Below are 21628 nucleotides of genomic sequence, written 5' to 3'. Positions count from 1 at the left end.
TGGAAGGAAAGGGCTGTTGTCCCTTTAAGGGCTCTCTTCAAGGAGGGAGAAAGTGTGAAGGGAGAAAGGCATGAACAGAAAGGACAGGAACACTTCAGAAGTTTTTTTTACTGTAGTAATTAAAATGTGTATTTTAGATAAGGGTGGCCTTTTGTAGGATTTATTTTAAAAAAAACATCTCTCTGAAGATCCAAGCATTTCAGACTAAAGATGACTGTGGATCTAAAAATCTATGCAAGGATTTTTTAGAGATGTGAAGATTATAAAATCACCAACTCACTAATGAAATATTTTTAAAGCAAATTTTAAACTAAGGTCATGTAGACTAGCATGTTCTGAGTAAATATTACAGTAATACACTACTGTTTTTGTCGGTAAATCCAGAAACTGACAGTATATACCTGGGGGTTGGCAAATGCCTGTTAAATGGCTTCATTTACCCCTTAAATGGCTCTTTAACAGTTTCAATGTCGTACTAATAGGGCTGGCAGGCAGGCAGGCTTTTTCACTTTTAAGTTACTAGATCCCTTCTGGAGTAAGGGTCACCAGGCTGCAGCAGCCAGCTGTGGGAGTCTGCAGGAAGGGTCAGAACAGGGATAGGAAGATCCGGCTGGGTGAACACTAAGACCCAGTGGTGTCCCAAATTTTCAGGTGCCCTAGGCAACCCTGTATTCTGCCTATGCCTAAGGACGGCCCTGTGTCCCACAATGCCCATCCTGACTGCTCTGGTCAGCAGTTTGAACTCCACTGCCCTGAAGGTACATTGGTATGCGCCCCTCCCCCCCCCCTTTTGAAGGCCTGGGAATTTTTGAAATTCCTCTTCCTGTTTGCTTTCCATGGACGGTTCACACAGCACCTTCCCAGCAGACCATGCTGGCTTTCCACAACAGATGCACTCCCGTGTGGAGAACACGGGAGCTGCTGGATCTGCTGGGTGTATGGGGTTGTAGTTTCGCTCCAGCTGTAGGAACTTTGAAACCTACAGGCTGATTGCTAGTGGCATGAAGAAGAAGGGGCATGAAAGGGACATGCAACAGAGCCTTTGCATCTACGCAGTAGGGGCCAGGCGGAAAAGTTTGTTAACATACACCGAGATGTCCCAGGAATCCTCCATAGAGATGTCTAGGAAACTTTCCTGTAGGTATTCTGCAATCCTCTGCCAAAAGTTCCCTGGCAGAACTGCCTTGTTTCTCCCCCCTGCTGTAGGAAACTTTGTTGCACCACCTGACAATTATTTCTGCAGGGACCAGAGTGGCACATAGGTGAGCAGCATACAGAGCCAGTCTGAAGCCACACGCAAGCAGGAGATGTACCCTTGCATCCTAGGTTACCCTTAGGAGTGAGATATTGGGTTCGATAACCCTAGCCTGTGGAAAAGTGTACCAATATTCAGAAAAGTCTCCCTTGGGGCTTCTAGTAACCCCCTTCAGAAACCACCCAGACCCTTCGTCCATTCTTCCCAATTCTCCCCCACGCCCCCTGCCAAACACACCACATTTGGGACTTGCGCTGACCTGTGTGTTACCCAAGGAATAGTGAGAAAGAGGTGTGTGTACATTTTATGATTCACAGCTGTGAGCGCATTCACAATACTGTAGCTGTTCATTATTTCTTTGGCTCATGCAGATGTGCCCTTGAGGACCCACTCCTCCACACCGGTGAAGTGCCACCATCAGATAAGGCAGTGAACTCATCATGCTGCAGTCAGAGCACATCCACACACGAGTCCCCCTGCAGCTAATACAGAACTCCATTCTATGCCCTCCCCAAACTCCCCACCACATTCTACGCATGTTCCCGGTCCCTCGCAGTACGCCTTGCACACCACCTCTAGGGACTTGTTTCACAGTGAAAGCTGGAGTTATACTCAGCTGCGAGAGCTGTAACCGAGACCGTTCTTCATTTCCATGTCCCTAATTTGACCAAAAAATTGTGTTTTGACCTGTTATTAAACTTTCTTCTTTGATACAAATTGACTTTTTATTTGTGTCATACACAAGTTAGTTGGTGCTAACATTTAAACACAGTGGCTATAGGCAGGAACATTTGCTCACTACAATTAAAGCTCAGGAAGCAAGCACTACAGGTGCCATTCAAGGCAGCAAGTAAACAGTGCCTGGCCAAATGCTTAGACACATTACTGGGAATCATGGTCAAAATGCTCTTTCAAGGCCTCCCTGATTCGAATAGCCACACACTGTGCCCCTCTAATTGCCCTGGTATCTGGCTGCTCAAAATCAGCAGCCAGCCGATCAACTTCAGTGCTCCACTCCTGGGGAAACTTTTCCCCCTTCACTTCGCAAATATTATGCAGAATACAGCAGGCCGCAATGACCATGGGAATATTTTCCTCATCGAGATCTAACCGGCCAAAAAGGCAGCGCCAACGACCTTTTAATCGGCCAAAGGCACGTTCAACGGTCATTCGGCACCTGCTGAGCCTGTTGTTGAAGCGCTCCTTGCTGCTGTCTAGTTTCCCAGTGTAAGGCTTCATGAGCCATGGCAGCAAGGGATAGGCAGGGTCTCCCAGGATCACTATGGGCATTTCAACATCCCCCATTGGGATCTTCTGGTCTGGAAAGAACGTCCCAGAATGCAGCTTTCTATACAGTCCAGTGTTCTGAAAAATGTGTGCATCATGCACCTTCCCTGACCGCCCTGCGTTGATGTCAGTAAAACGGCCCCGGTGATCCACCAGCGCCTGCAAGACCATAGAAAAGTAGCCCTTTCGGTTGATATACTCCCTCGCAAGATGGTCTGGGGCCAAAATTGGGATATGAGTTCCATCTATTGCCCCTCCACAGTTAGGAAATCCCATTGCCTCAAAGCCATCAATTATTTCCTGCACATTACCGAGAGTCACAGTCCTTCGTAGCAGGAGGCGATTAATGGCCCTGCACACTTGCATTACCACAGCCCCCACAGTGGACTTTCCAACTCCAAACTGATTTGCGACTGACCGGTAGCAGTCTGGAGTTGCCAGCTTCCACACAGCAATCGCCACTCGCTTTTCAACAGTGAGGGCAGCTCTCATTCTGGTATCCTTGCGCCGCAGTGCTGGGGCGAGCTCCGCACACAGTTCCAGGAAGGTGGATTTGCGCATCCGAAAGTTCTGCAGCCACTGCTCATCATCCCAGACGTGCATCACGATGCGATCCCACCACTCAGTGCTTGTTTCCCGGGCCCAGTACCGACGGTCCACCGCGTGCAGCTGTTCCGTGAATGCCAGCAGCAATCTTGAATTATTTGTTTCCATGGCAGCCAGCAGGGCAGGCACCACCGAGTCATTCTCTGTTTCGCAGCTCATGAAATAATGCAGGACCAGACGTGTCGTGTTCATAACGTTCATCACCACAATGGTCAGCAACTCAGGATCCATGCTGTTAGACAGAGATGGCGGGTGCACAGTTTACAAGGGCTGTTGAAAAACGGCACGAAACAAATTTGGAAGCCCATGAAATGATGGGATGGAAACAACTGCATCATGGGATGGCAAGCACGCCCCCCCCGCCATGATGCATCTCAATCCATTCCCAGAGCTCCCAAAGGCAGAGGGTTACAGAGGGTGGCGAGTTGTACAGTGGGATAGCTACCCATGGTGCAACGCTCTCTCTGTCGATGCAAGAGCAACGACTGTGGATGCGCTTTGCCGATACAAGGAGCGTTGTGTGGACATGCACAACCGATGCAATTAAAACGGCTTATGGTCGTCGACGTAACTTAAGTCGACTTAATTCTGTAGTGTAGACAAGCCTTTATCCTGACGGCCACCATGTGGAAATCTTCCAGGACAGGCAGCAGGTAAAGGGAAAATATATATATATATATGTAAGTTTTCAAAAGTGACTAGTCATTATGGGTGCACAACTTGAGACACCCCTGGGAAATGGAATCTGATTTTTCCAGAGGTGCCATCCTGTGAAAGTGAAAGCCCCCAAATTGTCTAAGGTGGCAGAGGCAACATGTAGGGGGGGGCATGTAGGGTCAATTGCCCCCCCCTCCACACACACAGATTGGCCTGGTGTGCAGGGAGAGGTGCTCTGTCGTTCTCTCCCTGCACCTCCCCCGTGGCACGTTCAGCCGCTCTCCCTGGCAGCCAGGTGGGGAGCGGGACAGAGCTGCTTCTGCCTGAGAGAGCTTGTCTGGGAGGCAGCAGTGGCTCACTCCAGGCCCGGGCTCGGCTGCCGAGGAGAGGGGACGAGCATGTTAAGGGAGGAGGGACCTACACAATACTCCAACTAAGGCCTCACCAGTGCCGAGTAGAGCTGAACAACCGCCACCCCTGTCTTACATATAACACGCCTGTTAATAAGCCTCTGACTGCCAGATGCTGGGATGGACAATAGGGAAATTATCAAGTGATCCATCCCCAGTTCTGTTCATTCCCTTTGAAGCACCTGGCATTGGACACTGTGGGAAGACAGGATACTGGGCTATATGGACCATTGGTCTGATCCCGTGTGGCCACTTTATGCCATACACCCCAGAATGACATTTGTTATTTCCACAACAGCACCCCATTGGCGACTCCATTAATTAATAAAGTCACTAGTCCCTTTTGTAAATTAGGCCCAAATCTGCAAGATCAAAGATCTTTGGCAAGTCCAACCACAGCACACACCCACTGTGTTCCTCACTGATTTTCAATAGAACCCGACATGTAAATCTGAACACAACCACCTCCATGTGGGATTTGTATTAACATCTACAGAATGGTTGTATTGCAGCACATCAGTTTGTTTGCAGAGACTCTCCAATGCTAAACAAGGAAGAGACATCTGCAAATCCCAACCTTCCAAAGAGCTCTCTAGCTAGCAAAATAAAACCACTCCCAATGAGGGGTGGTAGCTTTGTCGGTGGGACTGTGTCTCCCACTGGTGCTTTTTGTGGGTAAAACTTTTGTCGGTCAGCGTTTTTTTCACACCCCTGACAGACAAAAGTTTTACTGACCAAAGTGCAGTGTAGATATAACTTAATTAAATAGAGAGACAAGGTGGGTGAGGTAATATCTTTTAATTGGACCAACTTCTGTTGGTGAGAGAGACAAGCTTTTGCATCACACAGAGCTCTTCTTCAGGTCTGGAAAAGGTACTCAGGGTGTCTACCTAAATACAAGGTTGAACAGTTTAGCACAGGGGTGGGCAAACTACAGACCGGGGGCCACATTTGGCCCTTCAGACATTTTAATCTGACCCTTGAGCTCCTGCTGGGGAGCACGGCCTCCACATGTGCCATGGCTCCGCGCAGCTCCCAGAAGCAGCAGCATGTCCCCCCTCTGGCTCCTACGCATAGGGGCAGCCAGATGGCTCCACATGCAACCCCTGCTCCAAGCACCGCCCCCACAGCTCCCATTGGCCAGCAACTGCGGCCACCGGGAGCTGCAGGGGCGGCACCTGCAGAAGGGGTAGCCAGAGGGGGGACATGCGGCTCCTTCCAGGAGCTGCTTGAGGTAAGCTCAGCCTGGAGCCTGCACCCCTGACCCGCTCCAGCATCCCAACCCCCTGCCCAAGCCCTGATTCCCCTCCCGCCCTCTGAACCCCTTGTACTCACCCTCCTGCACCCCCAAGGCCGGAGCCCTCACACCCGCACCCTGAACTCTTTATTTCTGGCCCCACCCCAGAGCCCGCACCCCCAGCCGAAGCCCTAACCCCCTCCTGCACACCAACCCCCAATTTTGTGAGCATTCATGGTCCACCATACAATTTCCATACCCAGATGTGGCCCTTGGGCCAAAAAGTTTGCTGGCCCCTGGTTTAGCACAAGTAGTTAACAAGTAATCTAAGGAACCACTTAAGATGAAGTGGCCCATTAACACCCCTGTAGTCATAGGACACTAACACCTTTTTGTCCTACACAACACTGCATCATACCAAACAAACATAGGTAGCTCTTTTTCCAACATGGCGTCTAATAATCTCCTCATGTGATTATAGGAACTTACTGTTCTAAACACACCACCTCTGAGACAGTGAGTTAAAGTAAACACGGTACTGTACTCACAACAAAACGCTCAATGCTGAGCACTCCCAAAACAGTGATGTCTGCCAATTGGCGGAGCATGAACAAATAAACTTTTCCTTCACTGTTGTTAGTGGTAACTAATGTGCTTCTTCTACTGACACTGCCCCAATAATTACAGAATTTACTGCACGGTCCCTTCGCTAAGCCCCTAGTCCAGTGGTTCCCAAACTTGTTCCTGCCGGGCCGGTTTGTTTACTTGCTGCGTCCGAAGGTTCGGCCGATCGCGGCTCCCAGTGGCTGCAGTTCACTGCTCCAGGCCAATGGGGGCTGCTGGTAGCGGCATCCAGTACGTCCCACTGGGAGCCGTGATCAGCCGAACCTGCGGACGCAGCAGGTAAACAAACCAGCCCGGCCCACCAGTGGCTTTCCCTGAACAACCAGCGGAACAAGTTTGGGAACCACTGCCCTAGTCCAATGTTTTTTCTCCTAACGGAAGGAATTCTTGTCCTAGCCACCCTCATTTTGCTACAACTCGACATTTGAGCTAAAACAGGACATGCAGCAAAAAAGAGCAAGGCTTACAAGAACAGTTCCCCGTGTGAGAGAATACACGGCACCTTCACTTTTGTTGTATAAGCAAAGTATCCTCAACACGTGGGACATTTCAAACAAAAATCTTCCTAATCCCTATTTTATAGGCCAGGTGAGGACAGTGTCCCTTTTAATATCTAGTATATAAAGGGGGAAAAAAAGTCAGAGAGCGTGACTGTATCCCAGAAGCTTGGTGCCACTGCACGGACACCTATTCATGGGGCTAACAGGGCTGAAAGAGGAATCTGGTACTGAAAATACAGGTGAAATCACTGGACTACGGAAATAAAAATCCAGCCAACTCCTTAAAATTCTGGGGCGTAAGTCTTTGGCAATGTGAAGAAGTGGTGGGTGAGTGAATGGGTCAGATGATCACCTGGGGGCCACCTTTGCCCTGGCCTGCAGGAGATCCAGGTACAACACCTCATTCCTCCTTCTCCCCCCACCCATCCTCCAGAGACTGAGAATCCTCCTGGTGTGGAGGGCAAAAGAAATTGGAAGGGCTTCACATTTTTCTCCATTGACAATCCTGCCAGCTGATCAGGTAGGAGCACTGACAGACTTTTAGGTGGAGTCTCCTTGAGTCCTCAGACAGCTTCTGACAGCTACATAATCACAAGCCTCAGCATCAACAGAATAGCTAAGGGGGCTCCCCGAGGCCTCTGCCTAGGAGGCCGACCTAGGGATGGACAGCTCATTTACTTTTTGCTCTTGGCCTAAGACCTGCAGTAATGTGCCGGTGGAGTTCTCTCTGAGAGTATGTCTACACTACGAAATTAGGTCGAATTTATAGAAGTCGTTTTTTTAGAAATCGGTTTTATATATTCAAGTGTGTGTGTCCCCACAGAAAATGCTCTAAGTGCATTAAGTGCATTAACTCGGCGGAGCTCTTCCATAGTACTGAGGTTAGAGTTGACTTCCGGAGCATTGCACTGTGGGTAGCTATCCCACAGTTCCCGCAGTCTCCGCTGCCCATTGGAATTCTGGGTTGAGAATTCCAATGCCTGATGGGGCTAAAACATTGTCGCGGGTGGTTCTGGGTACATATCGTCAGGCCCCCGTTCCCTCCCTCCCTCCCTCCCTCCCTCCGTGAAAGCAAGGGCAGACAATCGTTTCGCACCTTTTTGCCTGAGTTACCTGTGCAGACACCATACCACGGCAAGCATGGAGCCCGCTCAGGTAACCGTCACCGTATGTCTCCTGGGTGCTGGCAGACGTGGTACTGCATTGCTACACAGTAGCAGCAACCCATTGCCTTATGGCAGCAGACGGTGCAATAGGACTGGTAGCCATCATCGTCATGTCCGAGGTACTCCTGGTCACCTGTGTGAGGTTGATCAGGAGCGCCTGGGCAGACATGGGTGCAGGGACTAAATTTGGAGTGACTTGATCAAGTCATTCTCTTTAGTCCTGCAGTCAGTCCTATTGAACCATCTTATGGTGAGCAGGCAGGTGATACGGATTGCTAGCAGTCCTATTGCATCATCTTCTGCCGGGCAGGCAAGAGATGAGGATGGCTAGCAGTCCTATTGTACCATCTTCTGCCGAGCAGCCCTGAGATGTGGATGGCATGCAGTCCTTCTGCACCGTCTGCTGCCAGCCAAAGATGTAAAAGATAGATGGAGTATATCAAAATAAGAAATAGACCAGATTTGTTTTGTACTCATTTGCAAACACCCACCCCCGCCCCCCGTCTAGGGGACTCATTCCTCTAGGTCACACTGCAGTCACTCACAGAGAAGGTGCAGTGAGGTAAATCTAGCCATGTATCAATCAGAGGCCAGACTAACCTCCTTGTTCCAATAAGAACAATAACTTAGGTGCACCATTTCTTATTGGAACCCTCCGTGAAGTCCTGCCTCAAATACTCCTTGATGTAAAACCACCCCCTTTGTTGATTTTAGCTCCCTGTAAGCCAACCCTGTAAGCCGTGTCGTCAGTCGCTCCTCCCTGCGTCAGAGCAATGGCAAACAATCGTGCATCTAAGTTGAGAGTGCTGTCCAGAGCAGTCACAATGGAGCACTCTGGTATAGCTCCAGGAGGCCAATACCGTCAAATTGTGTCCACAGTACCCCAAATTCAACCCGGCAAGGCCGATTTAAGCGCTAATCCACTTGTCAGGGGTGGAGTAAGGAAATCGATTTTAAGAGCCCTTTAAGTCGAAATAAAGGGCTTCATCGTGTGGACAGGTGCAGGTTTACATCGATTTAATGCTGCTAAATTCGACCTAAAGTCCTAGTGTAGACCAGGGCTGAGTTAGCGCTGTCATTTTCAAAGGCAGACACGTGCCCTTGGCCCCAAGGAGCACACAATCTAAATTCAACACAACAAGTGAGGATCATAAGCGGACACCAGGGGCACAAGGGGAGGGACAAGATGACAAAAGCATCATGTCAGTTACATGGGCACATCTTGAAAGTATTGTCAACATCGATTTCCGTCTCATTTCTTGGAGACGGCATTCAGCACACGATGCCTGGACAAGATCCTGCAATGTACCAAATGTTTCTTAAAGGCCACTGAGCACCCTCAATTCCTGCTCTTCAACGAAAGCAGAGGATGCTCAGAACTCTTCCCCAGCACTTAGCACCCTCCAGGATGATGCCCTTATCTACTAGTCTGAGACCATGTCTCCACTAGCGAGCCTACAGAGGCACAGCTGACCCGATGCAGCTGTGTGGCTGTAAGATCGCTCGTGTAGCTGCTCTATGCCAGCGGGAGAGAGCTCTCCCATCGATATAATGAAACCACCTCTACAAGGGGTAGTAGCTACGTCAGCGGGAGAAGCTCATGTGTTTTTTTTCACACCCGTGAGTGACATGAGTGGTAGCATAGACACGGCCTGAGTGCAACAAATTGGGATCCCCAAAATTAAAAGAGTGACACACACCATTTGAAATTTCACACGCACGGATGCTCAAGAGTCTACAGGAGGCAGAGTGCTCCCCCCACTCAGCCCCCACTCTTAAACACATAAAGGGCTGGATTACTGCGGGGGAATCAACATACAATAACACAAGGCATTCTGGCCATAGGTATGAGATTGCCAAAGGGAATCTGTTTCCCTGGAAGTGTTTTACTGCCTACTCATACTCTGACACCCAGTATTCAAGATTTAGGCCTGGTCTACATACAGTTTTAGGTTGACATAAGGCAGCTTATGTCAACCTAACTCTGTAAGTGTCTACACTACAATGGTGCTCCAGCCAACGTAAGTCGCCCACTACATCAATTTAATAACTCCACCTCTACGAGAGGCACAGTGCTTAGGTCGATGTAGTTAGGGCAGAGGTGGGCAAACTACGGCCCACGGGCCACATGATCACTAGGACGGGGAAAATGCTTTTGAAAGCAAAATGCTAATTCAGCTGATTATTTTAGTCATTAAGAACCCCAGAGAGAATTCACTAGCTATATGCTTTAGACTTTTAGAGGGTGCTTCTTTGTCTGGGTGACACAGCCATAAATAAATTGCCTACAATGCATTTAAAAGACCCTGAGAATCTATTTTTCTGGGACATCTGCCCTGCCTTATGTGGACGGAAGCCAATTTTTGTTCTTAAAAATAAATCATATGCAAACGGACACTGAATTAGGACCCAATCTTGCCAAACACATAGCATTACTCAAGAGAGTAGTCCCATTGAAGTCAGTGGTACTACTCGCATGACTAAAGTTATACATGCGTAAAAACGGCTTGCAGGATACTTGCCTGTGCAATTTTCTAGAGTACCTTTAACAGTACAGTACAGGCTAGACCATTAAACTGCTAATAGTGATTTAAGGTTTTTTAGATGAATGAATTTTTCATATATTACAATTTAATCTCTTAGCATATATACAGACACATGCCACTAAGGTGCGCAGAAGTACAGTGTACTCCTTTGTAGAGCTACACCTCATAACATCCGTTTATAGTCCCTAAGACTTTTGCAACCGCATATAAAAACCCTCTTATTAAAGCCACTCCTCTATCAACATATAGGTGGGCTAGTGTATTAACTTTACTATACTGTAATTCCTATACGATACCCAAATATCTAAGTCACCACCAAGACCCGCTCACTGTTAGCATAAGCCAGTTCATCTTTGACCTCATTGTCCTCAGAGCCCAGGGGGAGTTTGTGGATGATGCTTGCACGCGTGTGCACACACTCACACAAAGGTATGTAAGCAGCAGTCTCTGATGGAACACGTGGTCTGCTTTTCAAAGATGCTGCCGCTGAGCTCCTGAGGCGGAGAGTCGGGGGTTGCGCAGCATTTCTGAAAATATCAGGCCAAAATGAAACTAAGAATTGGTCTCTGCCCCCTACAGAGGGCCAGACAGGGAGAGAATAAGATGCTGAAATGGGTAAAAGGATAAAGACTTAACTGCAGAACTAAGCAACATCCCTCTAAATACATTCCTGGAGGTATCAGGCACAAGGTAGATAAATAAGATCTGCCCTAAATAAAATCCAGGGCACATCATTTGGATCTTGACAAATTCTGCAGCAAAGCAGTGCCTCACTAATAAAAGCGATCAATCTTTCTTACCAACTGTGCTGTGTGTATCAGCTGAGTTGTGAGAGAAACCACAATCCCAGGAAAGCCATGAAAACCCCACACCACCCAGACAAGTCCTTTAAATGCACACTCCCTATCTCCCCAGAAAAGCCTGGATGCTAATGCTGCTAACCCTGGTAGGCTGCAAAGAAGCGACAGAGCAGCTTGCAAGAAGCCGCCTACCCTGGATTACATGCAGTATGATCTTTGCTTGCTCTCCTCGCTCGGCAGCTGAGTACATAGCTCGCAAATCCCTGTTATCTCGCTAAAAAATGAGCGGGTAATTTAGTCCCTTGCACAGCCCAGCCTCTACTGAACTGTGTGAGGGTTTGTCTGTTTTTTTCTGGCCCTTTTCGCCTTATGCACAGAAACGTGAAAGGGGGAGGGGGAAAGTCAGGCAGACCTGCTTGTACCTCGGGCTAATAAACGCCAGCAATAATCTCCCTCCCAGCAGCCCCATCCACTGTCGACACAGGCAATCCCCGAGGAGGAGAGCGCGTTTGGGGGAAAGGGCTTCACGGGGCTGACTTGGTTACAGCTTCACAACCCTGCCCACCACCCCCCCGCCCCCGCTCCCGGAAAGCTGAACGCGGCGGCTCTGCCTCCTTCCACCCACCCCATGGCAAAAATGCCTGCCGGGGGGGGGGGGGAATCTGAAATCGGCAGCAAGCTGGGGTCACAGCCATGGAGGGCTACCCGGCTGCAGTGTGAGCGAGCGAGCCAGACAACGCTACTCACCTCCAGCGGCGGCGGCGGCAGCTGCTCCCAGCGTTCCTTCCAGCGGCGGCGGCAGCTGCTCCCCGCGTTCCTTCCAGCGGCGGCTGCTCCCCGCGTTCCTTCCAGCGGCGGCGGCAGCTGCTCCCCGCGTTCCTTCCAGCGGCGGCTGCTCCCCGCGTTCCTTCCAGCGGCGGCGGCAGCTGCTCCCCGCGTTCCTTCCAGCGGCGGCTGCTCCCCGCGTTCCTTGCAGCGGCGGCGGCGGCTGCTCCCCGCGTTCCTTCCAGCGGCGGCGGCACCTCTGGCTCGGGCCGCGGCTGAACCCTGCGGGTCACTCGCGAGCACAATAATAAGGAAGTTTCCCCCTAGCCCGAGCAAGGAAGCAGCCCGGCCGACATCGGTGACTGACGCGGCGAGGCGTCCAATGCGGGCCCCATCCACTCTCCTGGCTGCACCAATCGCCATGTCCTAGAAGGGATCAGGGAGGGTGGGGCTAAGGCCTGGGTTGGCAGGGGAGGGAGGAGGACGGGACTGCGCAGCGATTTGTTCAGCCTGGCAGAAGTGGCGTGTCCAAGGGGCACGTAGTTACATCACTTGCACTGGGCTGCGGGACGAGGCTGGGGCCGCTGCTCCACGTGGAAGTGGGGAGGAGCTACACAGAAAACGGTCCGAACCCGAGCATCTGCTCCTGGGCTTTTAAATGGGTGAAATCAAAGGAAGGCAGTGCTAGGAAGACAGCCAGCCTTATGGTTTCAAAATGAGAGTGTTTGGGGTTCACTCAGGAGACGGAACGAGAGAGAGAGAGAGAGAGGCTACATATATAGAGCTGATATCGCAGGGATAAAGTGAGAAATCATGTGATAAATATTATATCTTTCCCATTAAATATGTGAAAAGACTAAGGTGACAAAGTCAAGCACTCTACGGTTAGGAAAGGCCAGCATTACGGTTGCCTGTGCAACCTAAATTCACCCTCCTTCTGCACATGCCTTGTGATACCAGCAGTAATTAAACGATCATGCACTACCCGGTGTAGGTGTGTTGGGCCCAAGATATTAGACAGAGTGAGGTAATTTATTGGACCAACTACTGTCCAGCGACAAATTTTCGAGCCACCCAGAGCTGTTCTTGGTCCAATAAAAGATACTACCTCACCCGGCGTATCTCTCTATGATCATGTACTGTTTTTTTCCACAGGACCCCTGCCTCATACAGAGGACAGGAATGGTGCTCACTGAATGAGCCCCTATTCAAGAGAGAGGTCTGGGTAACTACATGTATATCCGATAAAAAATGAGTTCGCTGAATTAGGATGCCCCATGGCACCAGTCAGTTTGGTATTTTTGCAAAGGCTCATGTGTAAGGATCACATGGGGTGAATCAGACTTGGGAGCCTCATTATTTGCATAATAATCACAAAAGGTTGCTTGTTTCAACCAGAGGTTTCACATGATTTCATACAGCTCAGCGAACATGGGGACTGTCCACCCCCGTGCGCAAGTGCTGTGGATATGGCGCAGGCAGGCAGTGCCTTGCACAACACACTAAATACTGCTTTTAATTTCTTGAAAGTAAAATTTCTGATGGTGACAGGCAGGTTTTCATGAGCTCTTGAAGGAGGCGTTTTACAAATGCACTGGGGAAGATCTCTGTCTCTAAATGTACCTGCTGCTGCCAGAGCAAAATTGTCCTGGCGTGCACCCCAAAAGAAACCAGAGGGACAAGAAATCTCCAGCTGTTTCATCTCAAAGAGTTTACTTCAGATTGCCCCCTGGATAGAAGGGGAGTGAGTGAGGGTGCAGAGGCCACCCAAACCATGGCATTTCCTTGAAGCAGCAATAATTCTGGCATGGAGCTCTGCTGCTTACATCTCCTCTGCTGAGAAAGGGATGAAAGACAGTGACTCCATCCCTCCCTCCCCCATAAACCTGGCAGAGCCCCATGGAACTCAGGTGGTGGGTAGCTCACGAAAGCTCATGCTCAAATAAATTGGTTAGTCTCTAAGGTGCCACAAGTACTCCTTTTCTTTTTGCGAATACAGACTAACACGGCTGTTACTCTGAAAGAAGGGGGATGATACAATAGAATTGGAAAAGGTTCAGAAAAAGGCAACAAAAATTATTAGGGGTATGGAACAGCTGGGACTTTTCAGCTTGGAAAAGAGATGACTGAGGGGGGATATGATAGAGATCTATAAAAGCATGACTGGTGTGGAGAAAGTAAATAAGGAAGTGTTATTTATTGACTCCTCATAACACAAGAAGTAGGGGTCACCAGATGAAATTAATAGGCAGCAGGTTTAAAACAAATAAAAGGAAGTATTTTTTCACCCAACACACAGTCAACCTGTGGAACTCCTTGCCAGATAATTTTGTGAAGGCCAAGACTATAACAGCGTTCAAAAAGAACTAGATAAAGTCCTGGAGGATAGGTCCATCAATGGCTATTAGCCAGGATGGGCAGGGATGGTGTCCCTAGCCTCTGTTTGCCAGGAGCTGGGAATGGGCAGCAGGGGATGGATCACTTGATGATTACCTGTTCTGTTCATTCCTTCTGGGGCACCTGGCATTGGCCACTGTCGGAAGACAGGATACTGGGCTAGATGGACCTTTGGTCTGACCCAGCGTGGCCGTTCTTATACTCTAAGCAGCACTCCCTCCCTGTCTTTTGTTTCCTCTAGGGATATCTGCTCATGTAAGGTCCTCCCAGTCCACAGAAGTGAAGGAGACTATTGAAGACATAGGATGGGGGTCTCCAAAATCATCAGTGCAGGCCTACTTCTGCTCCCATTGTAATCAGTAGTAAAACTCCCATTGACTTCAAAACTGAGTATGTTTGAAAAATGTCACCCTGTTAGCAATCACACCCAATCCTGCATATAGCTCATGTTTAACTTTAAGCACATCCGTAATTGTATTTAAAGCACTGAGATTACTGAGATGTGCAAAGTTAAGCATGTGCATACATTTTTGCAGAATTGGGGCCTTTATCTGTAAAGATATTTTATTCAAGTGAGGTTCACCTTTTCTCTGTTTCTGTCAAAATATTATTTGTGGTTGTATGAGCATGAAAGATCCCTTCTTTTATAACAACATCACGTCAAAGTGAGTATTCCCCATTTTTATCTTTTAATTTTTGGAGTTTTTGGAGACATTTGGTAAAAAAAATATTTGCCCTAAAGCTCAGATTTTTTTTTACCGAGTTTCAGCCAAATTATAAATTCGGGGAGGGGGGTTTCAAGTGAGAACACAGCTATAACTACTGGTGACTCATTTTCTGATTTTAAATTGTTGTGCAATATTGCTTTGGGCTGTCTAAAAGCTTCTGCGTTCCTCCCAAAGGCTACCTGCATTTCAGTGGTAGGTGAAGGAGTCTATACTTCATAGGCCAGGTTCCATAGTCTTTTTTCAAGTCAGGCTCCTAGTATTAAAATCACCCCTGTGCAGAGGACCAACACTGCTTCAGTGCCACTTAAGGTATCCTATGTTAGTGTTTGAACAGTGACACACACTTTTGCATGGGCAGAAAAGGAGGGTCCTTTTGGAAATGAGGCCCAATATCTACAGTCTTTCTTTCCCTTGCAGTTTCCAGGGTTCTACACTGATGGAGTTCAGTCCACCCTTATATGTTGCATTTAGCACATTTATTTTGCTTAAAAGACCATCCACTTAAAAATTACACTTCTGACTGAAAATGTTTCGTGTACTGTTTTTACAAGTTGCCTCTAGATTACTATAAATAAGGGATTAGAGGAAAAATATACTTCTCTTTTTATTTTATTTATTGCTTTGTTTACTTTGTGATTTGGAAGCACTTTGTGTTTAGTCACTTTCTGTGTTTTCTCCCATATACTGTTAATTTCCTCTGTTGTTTGCATGGGTCGTTGACGGAGCTATAAGAGGAGAAGGAAACCATGAGAAGTATAGGGAAATGTGATTATAAAACCACAACATTTGTGAGAGGAACGCAAGGCAAATGTGACACCTGAAACTATTTTTAAAGTATGTTTTTAATTAGCTAGGTGTCAAGTTGATGGAGATCCTTCAAAGCTACTGCAGTACCAATAACTAAAATAATAAATAAAATAATCTCTCTTCCCCCTGCTATTCTTTTTACTGTTATGTTCATATATTTCTTGCATCCTGAGCTCAGGTTCTCATGTGCTGCAGACTTTCTTGCTCTGGTTTTTCAGTCTGCATATGACAGGCTGGTGAGTTTTGACACTCACTCACCTTCTCTTTGACATTCCTATGCAATTACTTGACAATGAGATATCCTGGCATGTGTATACATTTTCTACAACACAAAATCCAGGCCTGGTCTACACTCAATTTTGTAGTGCTTTCGTTATTTTTAAAGGTATTTAGGCACCTAAAGGTGCAAAAATCAATAGGCATTAGGCACCTAGGCATTTTTAAAATCCCACTAGGCACCTATCTGTATATTAGGTGTCTAAATACCATTAACAATATGGTCCTTAATAGTTTATTATAGCCCCACTGGAGTGAAGAGCAGTACATGCTGTGAAATGTTTGACTCTTTTTTATAGTTCCACATGTAATTCTGAAAAATCAATCTACATATATTGGATTCCAGCAATGGTGGTCATTACAGAGGAACCAGACCTTGACTCAGAGATTATTGTCTTCAACAAGATGTGCGTGTTTCCCTACCTATGAAATATAATTGGCAGAGCTCTCTGACTATCTCACTTCTGAAGAGATCATGCAGCTATTATGAACACGGATGATAAAACATTACCGTGATGCTTTTCAATGTAAGTGTGCAACGCTTTTTAGACAGCTTGGTTTTCATACAAGCTGAGGGGAGGGATACTTGACACAGCCATCAGCTTAAGACAGTAGTCATAAACATACAGCTAAGGCTAGCCTAGAATTCCTCCTTACCTGTAAGGGGTTAAGAAGCTCAAATAACCTGGTTGGTACCTGACGAAAAGGACCAATGGGGAAAGAAGAAACTTTCAAATCTGGGCGTGGGAAGGCTTTGTTTGTGCTCTTTGTTGTGTGTTCTCTGGGGAAGTAGAGAAGCATCAGGTCAGAAAACTCCTTCTCCTAAAATCTTCCTAAAATGAGTCTCAGTATTGCAAAAACAGTAAGTAAATAAGGCAAAGTGCATTAGATTATCGTTTGTTTTTACCTTGTGAATTTTCCCTATGCTTAGAGTTTTCCCTATGTCTCTGTTTTTTGTAACTTTAAAGTTTTGTCTAGAGGGGAATCCTCTATGTTTTGAATCTGATTACCCTGTAAAGTTACCTTCCATCCTGATTTTACAGAGGTGCTTCTTTTACTTTTTTTTCTTTATAATAAAGTTCTGTTTTTTAAGAATCTGGTTTACCTATTTGGTTGGTATATTATTCTCAAGCCTCCCCAGGAAAGGGGGTGAGGGGGCTTGGGGGGATATTTTAGGAACAGGAACTCCAAATGGTCCTTTTCCTGAATCTTTGTCTAACTCACTTGGTGGTGGCAGCAGTACCCATCCAAGGATAAGGAAGGATTTGTGCCTTGGGGAAGTTTTTAACCTAAGCTGGTAGAAATAAGCTTAGGGGGTCTTTCATGCGGGTCCCCACATCTGTACCCTAGATTCAGAGTGGGGAGGGAACATTGACAACAGTGGTTCCCAAACTTTAGCAACCTGTGAACCCCTTTCACAAAAATGTCAAGTCTCGTGAACCCTTCATCAAGGAGTATCAGATGTGAAGCAGCATGAAGGTATTTAAGAAGCCAACTCAAGGAGTTCCTCCTACACCAGCATTCAGATCTTGAGCAGTCTGGGCAAACAACGCACGGTACAACAAAGCTTAAACTTGTTCTTCATCATAATTTTAAAAACAATACTAGCTGCCTTTTTAATTTTAAAAACAGCAAAAAATATCCACCTCCCTTTCCATTTCTTATAAGGAGTCTTGAAGTTTAAATCTCCTCAGTGTGATAGATATGCTTGCTTTGATCTGCTTAGCTCTTGGAAGTCCAGGGGCTCTGCGCTGCTGGCCCTGTGCTGCCCGGGATCCCTAGGGACAGCTCTGTTTGCCATTAGGGAATTTTTCCCCAAGAACCCCCTGTAACATTTCATGAACCCCCAGAGGTTCATGAACCCCAGTTTGGGAACCACTGACTTAAGACAATGCATTCCTCACTGCAGCCAACTAGCTCTGTGGATGGAATGCTGGCCCAGCAAAGCTAGTTACCTTGGCCTGTTTTTAAGAGGTCTGGAGTTGAATCCACAACGCAAGAGCGGGAACTTGACATTGTCCAACACATCCCAAGGTGGGGTTGCTGTTCCAAATGCAATTTAGGCTCAAGAAAGACGATGAGGTAGCAGCATTCATCTATTCTGTAAAGCTCCTTCCGATAGGTATCTATCTTCAGTATAACAAATTTATTAGAGCATAAGCTTTTGTGGGCTTTAGCCCACTTCTTCAGATGTAGAAGTTTAAACTGGAGTTTGGCAGATGAATAAATATATACTTACAGAGATGGGTGTGAAATATTATTATGCGCTAATAAATTTGTTAGTCTTTAAGGTGCCACAAGACTCTTTGTTGTTCTTGCTGAAACAGACTAACATGGCTACCCCTCTGAAACTTAACTTCAGTGTGTGTTTCAGAGTCCAATGTTGATTGCACTTCTTCCATCTTTGTTCATGGTATGAATTTTTAACTGTGACTTATCTGGTGATCATAATAATACTTATGCATTTGACTAGCGCTACTCCTCTTCAAAACACTTCACAAATAGGTACTAAAATAACCCTCTAAATCCCCCTGGGAATTAGGAGTTATTGTAGAGCAGTGGTTCTCAACTGTGGTCCACCACCATTTGTTCAGGGAAAGCCCCTGGTGTGCCAGGCCAGTTTGTTTACCTGCCGCATCCGCAGGTTCGGCCGATCACGGCTCCCACTGGCCGCGGTTCACCACTCCAGGCCAATGAGGGCTGCAGGAAGCGGTGCGGGCCGAGGGATGTGCTGGCCGCCCTTCGTGCAGCCCCCATTGGCCTGGAGCGGCGAACTGCGACCAGTGAGAGCCACGATCCGCCAAACCTGCGGACGTGGCAGGTAAACAAACCGGCCCGGCGCACCGGTGCTTTCCCTGAACAAGCGGTGGACCGCAGTTGAGAACCACTGTTATAGAGGAAATATGCTCCTTCAGCAGTGGGACAGCTATCAACGATGTAAGCTGTAAGAGGCTTCATTTCAACTGGCTACCAGTTTCTCAAGATGCAAACTGACTCTGAGAGGCATATGGTGAACCTGTGGCAGCTCCAGGTTTAGAATGCTGCTGTTTTCAGCTTCCATTCCTAAGCTCCAAATCCTAGACCACAGTTCTCTTTAAATACCATTTCAGTTCTCTTTGTTCTTATCCATGTGAGTCAATTAAAGTCTGGCCACATATTTTCCAGCCTGGAGGGGAAAAGAGACAGATTGCATGTGAGAGTATGATTACAGATACTCCAGAGCCGGGGGACTTTCGGCCAGACCATCCTGCTGAGATCCTTGCAGAGGGAAACCCTCTATGGATGGATCTTTCTCCTACCATACAGAACACCAGCTTGAGTCATAGCTGATCAAGCGCTGACCTCACTGTGGGTGCAACCAACCATAGTTGTCAGCACATGTGGACAATCAGACGTGATTTCTAATCCATTAAGAACTGTTATGGGAGAGCTGTTGGAGACTTCTGATTTAAGGAGGCAAGCAGGTACTGTTCATATTTTGAGGGAATGATGTTTTTGAAAGGAACTGGTAGAAAATAATTGTCTGGAGCTGCTCTAAACCACATTAGGGACTTGGCAAGGGCAGATCCTGCCCCAGCATCAAGGAGCCACAAACATCTTTTGTGCTCTTCCCTCTGCTCCCATGGTTTATTTGGCACAGTTAAGAAGCTGACCTTCCATAGTTTGTGGAATGTTACCGTTTTCTATTTTATTTTTTTACCTTTCAGCTCATGTTGTCTCCATGGTGATGTAGAGTATCATATCTCTTGACCCAGGAATTCATAGTTGCAGGCTGTATTTTCATGCAAATATAGCATTGGCCTGTGCTTGGTCATTATTACTTAGCAACATTGGAGATGTCATACCCACATCAGGTCATTAAATCTTCTGTCTCTCCTTCACCAGTAGCCAATGCCTAAATTCTTTAGAGGCAGGCCAAAGCAAAGTAAAAATACACACAAACCTAACCAAAATGCTGTTCCTGGTAGCTTGATAGCTATATGGGTAATTATTCAATGCTGTATCTAGGGTAAGTCTCTTCCTGACTACTGTGATGATCAGCTTGCACCCAGAAGCATGACATTTGATTACCAGATCCTCAGCTGGTGTAAATCAGGGTAGCACTATTAACTGATTGTTGATTTACACCAGCTGAGGATCTGGCCTGAATCCTAGCATGCAAAGTTAAGCATGTTATTAGTAGCCAAACAATTATCATGATTCTCATTGCTGTTCCTTGCTAGTGCTAGTTACCGTCCATTCAGTATGAAACCATAATCCCTGCCTTGAAGAGTTTACAATCTGAGAAGCCAAGTGACCAACAAAGGGAGGAAAGGGAAGAGGAACAGCCCTGCTTTAAATACCGTTTTTAGTGCCAATCGCACAAAGGTGCTGTTTAGCCAGATAATCAGCTTTCTCAGTATGCAGCAGTAAGAGAAAAGGTGCCAGCATTCATATAGTATCACTTGAAAGTAATATTAAAATCATTCCAAAGACAATGTCTGTGTGTACTCCCCAAAATCAAGTAGAAAACTGATCCAAAAGGAGCCTGGGGCATTCTGAGACCTTTGTGCCAGGAACCATCGACACAGCTGTCATCATCAGGGCTGGTGAAACTGTTGAGGCCCACAGTGCAACTTGCAAGGGGCAGAGCTTGTCAACAGAGGGCTCTGCACTCAGGAACTGACTCCCAGAAGAGATCAGAACAATCCCAAGCTAACTAAAGCCCAAGCGACTGACAACGTGAGACTCCCAGCTTCCTTTTCGAAAAAGCAGGTTTCTCTAGCTCTGGGGCTTTCTGAGAAAAGCTTGAGAGAGTGACGTGAATGCACCCTAAAGACTCAAAACCTGAAGAAAAATTATCCAAACGTCTCCGACTCAAGGAATATTTCCAACACACCTCTGAACAGCATACTAACCCACAGAGACCTTCCTACCAAGACTACAAAAAGAAGGATTCTAGGTGGACTCCTCCTGAAGGTCGAACCAACAGACTGGACTTCTACATAGAGTGCTTCCGCCAATGTGCACGGGCTGAAATTGTGGAAAAGCAGCATCACTTGCCCCATAACCTCAGCCGTGCGGAACACAATGCCATCCACAGCCTCAGAAACAACTCTGACATCATAATCAAAAAGGCTGACAAAGGAGGTGCTGTCGTCATCATGAATAGGTCGGAATATGAACAAGAAGCTGCTCGGCAGCTCTCCAACACCACTTTCTACAAGCCATTACCCTCTGACCCCACTGAGGGTTACCAAAAGAAACTACACCATCTGCTCAAGAAACTCCCTGAAAAAGCACAAGAACAAATCCGCACAGACACACCCCTGGAACCCCGACCTGAGATATTCTATCTGCTACCCAAGATCCATAAACCTGGAAATCCTGGATGCCCCATCATCTCAGGCATTGGCACCCTGACAGCAGAATTGTCTGGCTATGTAGACTCCCTCCTCAGGCCCTATGCTACTAGCACTCCCAGCTATCTTCGAGACACCACTGACTTCCTGAGGAAACTACAATCCATTGGTGATCTTCCTGAAAACACCATCCTGGCCACTATGGATGTAGAAACCCTCTACACC

General features: G+C 47.2%; 1 protein-coding gene across 5 annotated transcripts in view; it reads right to left on the bottom strand.

Annotated features, from left to right (window-relative positions):
• Nucleotides 1-12123, bottom strand: part of HERC3 (HECT and RLD domain containing E3 ubiquitin protein ligase 3) — a 112771-nt gene extending 100648 nt beyond the window's left edge. For 4 of the 5 annotated variants that reach the window (XM_073340668.1, XM_073340670.1, XM_073340671.1 and 1 more), the window contains exon 1: nt 11836-11916. The gene's annotated coding sequence lies outside the window, so the exon portion shown is untranslated. Of the gene's footprint in view, nt 1-11835 lie in introns of all 5 variants that reach the window. The other variant, XM_073340669.1, reaches the window with a different exon arrangement.
• Nucleotides 12124-21628: the final 9505 nt, after the last annotated feature.

Source organism: Lepidochelys kempii, chromosome 4 (genome assembly GCF_965140265.1).
Source record: "Lepidochelys kempii isolate rLepKem1 chromosome 4, rLepKem1.hap2, whole genome shotgun sequence".
Classification (NCBI taxonomy): domain Eukaryota; kingdom Metazoa; phylum Chordata; order Testudines; family Cheloniidae; genus Lepidochelys; species Lepidochelys kempii.
This window is presented reverse-complemented; position numbering and strand designations above follow the sequence as displayed.